The following is an 8,127-nucleotide window of genomic DNA, read 5'->3' as shown; positions in this document are numbered from 1 at the left end:
CTGTCCGTCTCCACTTCAGGGAGACGGACAGGGTTTGGGGGGGGGGTGCGGGCAGGCGGCGGGGACCCAGGGGATGGCGGCTGGCAGGGGATGTCGGCTGGCGTCGCCATCGACATCCCCTGCAAAGATGAGCCATGCCCCATCTGTATGCTCAGGGCCTGTATATCCCCTTAATATTCAGTCCTACTGGGAAAGTATAATGTTAGCTTTCATACGCTAACTGCATCTTCAGATGGTGTTAATATCTGGGGCCAAGACCGGAAAATGCAAACTAATTTCTAGTCACAGGGATCTGTGGGATTACGTAGCGGAATATGACCACACCCTGACCCAGGGACCAAGTGCAGGGACTAGAGTGCTTGAGCACCATAGGTGCCTGCTTGTGATTAAGGAATGGTATACTGTAGCAAAGTCATGCCCGCTGGTGTACCATTCTACAATGGAGCAGGCATCGTTACCTGCGACGTCACGCAGCCGTCCGGGAAGCAGACCGGACACATCTGCATTGCCGCCACGTTGCCGCCCGCCGCCGTCACTCAAACTAAAGTCGCATCCTTCTGGGATGTGATCGCGCTCTGGGGTTTTACGTAAGCGTGCTGGGGGCACTTCGTATGCGAAGAAGGTCAAAATATGTCTGATAACCATTTTTGCATTGCTATGTTGCTTATTGACTGAGCCCCAATTAATACTATTGTTTGGGGGAAATAACTGTTTCGTTTGCCACTATTGTCCAATAAAGGTTCTCTCCATAACACTAATCTAAGGGGGTAATTCAGACTTGCTCATTAGATTGCGTACATTCACTGCCTAGTGAGCAGGTCAACTCCACCCACCGAACCCTTGCACTAAGCTGCGAGCAGATGTGTACGCTTACACCTCCGCGCGCATGCGGCTGCACAGAGACAAATCATTCAATGGTTATTCACCATGAAAAGTAAGCCAGGATGCTTCCCGAGGAATTGGGGGTGGGCGCTGATGTCATGTGATGTCAGCCACGCCCCCCGAGCAGGCAGGGACACACCTGTAAGCCCATGTTTTCCTACCTATTCAATGTAATCTGTTATCTGAGTGATGCAGAATTCTCTTAAAAGTAGAAACGTGCACCGGCCACTTTTTGGGTTTTGGGTCCCGATCCCCTTCTGGTTTTGGGTTCTAATGGGTTTTGCAAAAAAACACCCTTCCAGGTTTTGGATTCTGATTTTATTTTAAAAAAGCATAAAAACCGCTAAAATCGCAGAATTTTTTTTAGTTTTTCGCTCCTAGGCTATTATTAACCTCAATAACTTTCATCTACAGTCATTTCCAGTCTATTCTGAACACCTCACAATATTGTTTTTAGGCCAAAAGGTTGCACCGAGGTAGCTGGATGACTATGATAAGCGACACAAGTGGGTGGCACAAACATGTGGCCCATCTAGGAGTGGCACTACAGTGGCAGACAGGATGGCAGTTTGAAAAACTAGGTCCCATAGGATCACATAATGCAAAGGAAAAAAAGAGGTGCGAGATGGAATTTTGCTTGGGCCCTCTTACCCAAACTTATGTTGTATATCCAGGACACGCACGGTTTAATAAACAAACTGGCTTTACAGAGGCAAGATGTCCTCCTCATCCTCCTCCTCCGATTCCTCGCCCCCTTCAGTGTGTACTTCCTCATCCTCACAGATTATCAATTCACCCCCTCTGGACTCCACAATCACAGGTCCCTCTGTAGTCTCTGGAGGCAATTGCTGGTCTTCATTGCATAACTGATAATTAATTTTTATAAACATCATTTTCTCCACATTTTTCGGAAGCAATCTCCTTCGCCGCTCACTGACCAGGTTCCCCGCTGCACTGAATACTCTTTCGGAGTACACACTGGAGGGGGGACAACTCAGGTAAAATAGAGCCAGTTTGTACAGGGGCCTCCAAACTGCCTTTTTTTCCTGCCAGTACAGGTAAGGACTGTCTGACATGTCTACTTGGATGCTGTCACCAAAGTAATCCTCCACCATTTTTTCAATGGTGACATGGCATCCAATGCACCGACAGTAGACATGTCAGCGATCATTGGCAGGTCCGTTAGTCTGGATCAGATGTCAAAACTCGCTCCTGCCTGCCCTGCATCCCCACTAGCGGGTTGTGTGGGAAATCGCAGCTGTTTCCTCGTAGCCACAGGTGTGAGAGAAAATGAAGGGTGGAGCTGTAACCATGTCACATTCCGCTTCAGATGACAATCTCCTGACCAGCAGGTCTTTGCATATTTGTAGACTTGTGTCTTCCATAAAATAGAGTCACAACATACACTTTAAACTGAGGATCAAGCACGGTGGCCAGAATGTATTCCTCTGACTTTAACAGACTGAGCACCCTCGTATCCTGGCAAAGCATATGCAGGGCTTCATACTCAAGAGCTACATGCTTTGCAGAATTACAATGATTTAACTCCTCCTTCACTTTCTCCAGCTGCTTCTACAACAGCCTGATCAGGGGAATCACCGGACTCAAGATGGCAGTGTCAGAACTGACTTCACGTGTGGCAAGTTCAAACGGCTGGAGAACCTTGCACAACATGGAAATCAGTCTCCACTGCGCTTGAGTCAGGTGCATCCACACTTCTCTGCCTATGTCGTAGGTGGCTGTGTAGGCTTGAATGGCCTTTTGCTGCTCCTCCATCCTCTGCAGCCTATAGAGGGTGGAGTTCCAGCGCATCACAACCTCTTGTTTAAGGTGATGGCAGGGCAGGTTGAGGAGTTTTTGCTGCTGCTCCAGCCTTTGCTGCATGCTCCTGTCACTTCTGAGGAAATGCTGCTCCACCAAATTTATTGTATGGGCAAAACATGGCACGTATTGGAAAATGCCCATATGCAATGCCCGCACAATGCTACTGGCATTGTCCGACACCACAAATCCCCAGGAGAGTCTGTGGGGGTTATTCTGGTTGGTGCGGCCAAACGTGCGTACGTTCCATATTAACGTACGCTCTCCGTACGCGGCCGTTGAGGTTAAGTCCACCCACAAATCAGCCGCATACGTACGGCCAGAAACAACGTCGAAGGGGAGTGGCGTACAATTGAGCGTACGCCAACGTACACGGACGGATCAGCCCTTAGACTCCGACAACTGGCGTACAACAGAGCGTACGCCCCCGTTTACGGACGTCTCTCGTCCGTCTTCCCACCGACTTCTTGCGGCTATCTGAGCGTACGCCATCGTGCACCGATGGATCTCTATTGTTTTCAATGGAAAACTCAGCGTATGTCACCGCTCATGAGAGTGAGCGTACGTCCGTGCACGCTGGCATACCCTTCACATATATGGACCTGCAAATCTAGCCTTTCAACTATGATTAAGGCAATTAAATAAATTATTCTAATTGTTATTCAATTATTGTTTTATATTACCTCAATTGTCTACCTTAATGAACACCCTAATACAAATACATTTTAACCCTCCTTACATGTATATTTATTATGTTCTAATGTTGCATTTTAATCACTATCTATGTGTCCCCACATTGCTGTTACTTTTAGATCAACTTACAGTATGTTGATGTTACAGTGAAAACGTTGACACATGTCGACTTGTGTAGATTGAGTGTGCTACTGTGTAAAGTCTATGAAAGCACGTAGTGAATGTGTGTAACTGTTTAACAAATACCTACCTTAGCGTATATAAGCAGGTCTTAAAAAGATTCTTACCTTAAATTAAACAAACCTTTAAATGTCGAGAAGTGTAGAAACATAAGCTTCCAATGTGTTTGAGTGCTGTGTGTGTGGCTTGCAGGTAGTGAAATCATGGTTTGGACTTAATAGACTGCAGCATTGGTTATTACATTCAGGTGTATGTGTTTGAGCAGTAATCAGCGTTAATTAGCTGACCCAGGCATCCGCTGTCATGCGGTATCTGTAGGGGTGGTCTGAGGTGGCGGTTGGCGGCCGCCTGTTTTGTGTCCGAAATGAACGGTGCTTTAGCCGATCGAGCGGTAGTAGCACCGTTCATTTTTTGTGCACACCCCCGTGTACGCCCATGTTTACGCCCATTTTCCCTCATTATTTCGGCCGCTCCCCTCAACACGCCCCTATGCCGCCCCCAATGACCGTACTCTCGCGTACAGGTTTTTTCGCATGGAGAGACCCGTCCGTAAGCGTTGTGGAGTGTTCGCGCCTGCGCATTGGAGATGGTACGCATGCGCAGATCATTAAAAACCCCGGAACGTACGCGTACGGCCCAGCCGCACGAACCAGAATAAGGCCCTAAGTGGGGTAAGCTACAGCAAGATGATTTCCCATCAGTTTCTCTGAGGTTGTTGACATTGTGCCTCTTCCTGAAACCGGTGATACACAGCGTAGCCTGCCTTGGAAGAAGCTGGCGTGCAGGAGATGCTGCTGCTGCTGCGGAAGGTGATGCATCTACCCTGTGGGATGTCACAGTCAGATAGTCCTTAGTTTGCCCTGATCCACTTGTCCACATAATCTAAACAAACACAACAGGTACTCCTAATCAGGCGCAAAATATAGGTACTAATTAAATAGTGAGCAGCTGGTTAGATTCTGGGGACCATCCAATTCCCCAATCCAGAAAACACAGTGAAAGCGAAAAAGTTGAATTAAACCAGCGCTGTGATAGATTCAATAAGAGGGTATAGTGGGTGTTGAAAACAGCATGGATCCTACTTCCAAATATCCCAGTGATGTTGCAGGTGCAGCCCCTTAAGCAATAATAGGGGTCAGTGGTACCCCTAATAGACAGACAATTACTTCTAAGTTCTGCCCCGCATACATGTAATGGTTTCTTTAAATCTTCTATAAATATCCACGTCTGTACACAAATGCAATGGTAACACTTACTTATAGTTTCTACCACGCGTTCCCGTAGCAGGTTGTTTAAACACAGGACCCCACTCTTCAGAAGGTAAAAAAGTGTTTATTCTCCGAGAGGCATGCAAACGGCAAACAGGGGAAATGTACACGGGGAGATGAAAAGGTGGTGGCGAGGCGGGTGTCCGATTGACCGGTCAGCAGAGCTGCAGACGCTGGAGACTATAACACCTTCCGTCTTCAGACGTGCGCCTCTGTCCTCCTCACAGATGAATGTTCACACATTCGGCATCTACGCGTTTCGGAAAGATATTTCCTTTGTCAAGATATGCCGTGTTCTTTCCCGGGCTCCTTTTTAAAGGTTGGTCAGCTGGTCATGTGATGGTCGCCTTCCAATAGGAATACCTAGCCCGGCTCATAATGCAATACATGTCTACCGTCTTAGTAACATAGTATACATGGTACATATAAACATGATATATTTTAACAATTGTTATACAATGATTAAAAAACATTTATTAAATGATTAAAAAAACCTTTGTTTAAAAAACATTTAACAAAATCTTTAAGAGCTTTAAAACTTTAACAGAGCGCAGACCGCTAGGGGAGAGCGTCCTAAGGTCAAAGATGAGAACAATCTTTGACCTTAGGACGCTCTCCCCTAGCGGTCTGAACTTAGACTTTGAATACAAATGGTTTATATGATGCTTGTTTTAAGGTCTTATATTAATCTTTTTCTTTTTTTGTCCCCTCTATTTTTAATGCCTGGCAAATTAATGCAATTACCGGCTTTCAGATAGTCAGGATGAGACATCATGCACTTTATCATTATGACATACGGTGTTTTAATGTTTTAAAGCTCTTAAAGATTTTGTTAAATGTTTTTTAAACAAAGGTTTTTTTAATCATTGAATAAATGTTTTTTAATCATTGTATAACAATTGTTAAAATATATCATGTTTATATGTACCATGTATACTATGTTACTAAGAAGGTAGACATGTATTGCATTATGAGCCGGGCTAGGTATTCCTATTGGAAGGCGACCATCACATGACCAGCTGACCAACCTTTAAAAAGGAGCCCGGGAAAGAACACGGCATATCTTGACAAAGGAAATATCTTTCCGAAACGCGTAGATGCCGTATGTGTGAACATTCATCTGTGAGGAGGACAGAGGCGCACGTCTGAAGACGGAAGGTGTCATAGTCTCCAGCGTCTGCAGCGCTGCTGACCGGTCAATCGGACACCCGCCTCGCCACCACCTTTTCATCTCCCCGTGTACATTTCCCCTGTTTGCCGTTTGCATGCCTCTCGGAGAATAAACACTTTTTTACCTTCTGAAGAGTGGGGTCCTGTGTTTAAACAACCTGCTACGGGAACGCGTGGTAGAAACTATAAGTAAGTGTTACCATTGCATTTGTGTACAGACGTGGATATTTATAGAAGATTTAAAGAAACCATTACATGTATGCGAGGCAGAACTTAGAAGTAATTGTCTGTCTATTAGGGGTACCACCGACCCCTATTATTGCTTAAGGGGCTGCACCTGCAACATCACTGGGATATTTGGAAGTAGGATCCATGCTGTTTTCAACACCCACTATACCCTCTTATTGAATTTATCACAACACTGGTTTAATTCAACTTTTTCGCTTTCACTTGTCCACATGTCCGTGGGTGGACAGTGGGTGCAACCGCATTTTTCAGGGCACTGAGGACACTTTTTTGTACGTCTCTGTACATCCCAGGTATCACCTGCCTAGTGAAGTAGAATCTAGATGGGATTTGGTACCAGGGACACAATACTTCCATCAACCGTCTAATACCCACTCCCCTGATGGTGGACACCGGAAGCATGTCTAACACAAACATAGCTGTCAAGGCCGCAGTTATCTGCTTTGCCATTGGATGACTGCTGTCATACTTCGTCTTCATGGAAAACGACTGTTGGATGGTCATTTGCTTAATGAAAGACATAGCGGTCTTATAACTTCCCCTCTGGGATGATGAATGACTCGCAGCAGTACCAGCAGCACGAGTAGGCGTTGCACTGCAGTATCCTGCGGAGGAATCCCGGATAGAAGAGGAGTCAGTCATGCCGGTGACATGGCCTGTAGGACTACCTGTGATCGGGATACAGGAGGAAATTGATGAGGAAGAAGTTGCTGGTGTGATTTGGCGCTTGGATTCAACAGGACCAAGGGATTTAGGTGTCCCTGGACTGCTGATGGTCCAAGGTACAGTTGATAAACTAAACAATAAACAGTATGAATGGTGTTCAGGTGACATATAAGGGAGGATGTCCCTAGGTGGCCAAATACATTTATTGTGCGGATTTGGATAAAAATAACTCTCGTCTTGAAAAAGTTTCTGGTAACCATAGAAACGAAACGCGTTGACAACGTCACTTCCGTTCTATGTCACCACGCTTGCACCCTACCTGGATCTAACCCTTCACTCAATCAGCTGTCTGGCTACGTCTCTGGACAAACGAGATGCTACAATCAGCCAAACAGCTCCGCCGCACTTGGTGGACACGCACAGCCTCCATATATCACAGCAAGCCGCCGCCGACATTTCCCCTACTTCAGAGGGATGAAAGCACTCCAGTTCTACCGGCAATACAGCTGAAACATCATTCGGATCTTCCATTGCTACTCAGCGGGTCGAACCATAGCAACATTAGGCTCCCCGACATCCACCAAGCATTTCCCTGTTGCGGAGGGTGAGATATCCGATACAATAACTGCTGTTACTAATTGCTACAATCTAATTAGTTGCCCCAACAGACTGCTATATGCGTGTTCTGCTTGCACGCTAAGGGGCTGTATATATGTGCTATTGACTAACTCTTTCCCACTAACCCGCTCCAAATACTAACTTACCCCTAATCATTAACACCAAGTGCCTTCTATTTCCACTGAGTTATAAATGCAAGCGTGATTGACACAATTCTATTGATGCTTATTGAGCTCATGATTATAACTTCTTGCTCATATTATCTTATAAATATATTTTTTTATATATTTTTTACTGTATTGAATTTACCTTCCTATGTCTATTGCTTTTTACAATAAATTGTTATAAATTTTTCCAAAGGTGTGTCCAGCATATTGTTCACTGCTATTTCTCCCAGAGCTATATATCCACTAAATAGCGCAAAGTGTTTTTTTTCCTTTCAATTTTTTTCCTCCATAAAAATAATTCCAGACTGAAGAGGTAATATATATACGGCAGTAGGTAGGCACCAGCAGACAGGAATTATATATACGGCAGTAGGTAGGCACCAGCGGACAGGAATTATATATACGGCAGTAGGTAG

This window comes from Crinia signifera, chromosome 3, assembly GCF_055691185.1.
Source record: "Crinia signifera chromosome 3, ASM5569118v1, whole genome shotgun sequence".
NCBI classification, from domain to species: domain Eukaryota; kingdom Metazoa; phylum Chordata; class Amphibia; order Anura; family Myobatrachidae; genus Crinia; species Crinia signifera.
The sequence above is the reverse complement of the archived record's forward strand: the minus strand, read 5'-3'. Positions refer to the sequence as shown.